Raw genomic sequence first — 314 nt, forward strand, 5'->3', positions numbered from 1 at the left:
ATAAACATAAATAAACATACATAAACATACATAAACATACATAAACATAAATAAACATACATAAACATACATAAACATAAATAAACATACATAAACATACATAAACATAAATAAACATACATAAACACATAATACGTGTACATATACAAATACAAACACAGACAAACATATATTAATGTTTGTTTTTATGTTAAGTTGCAATAAAAAATTTGCCAGGTTGTGTTTCTTCATGATTTGTCTTGACTCTATGTTCGTACTTAGTGCTCATCCGGTATGTGAAAATACCGGGTGCGCTGGTACGACAGCGTTGAACA

Source organism: Octopus bimaculoides, chromosome 6, assembly GCF_001194135.2.
Source record: "Octopus bimaculoides isolate UCB-OBI-ISO-001 chromosome 6, ASM119413v2, whole genome shotgun sequence".
NCBI classification, from domain to species: Eukaryota; Metazoa; Mollusca; class Cephalopoda; order Octopoda; family Octopodidae; genus Octopus; species Octopus bimaculoides.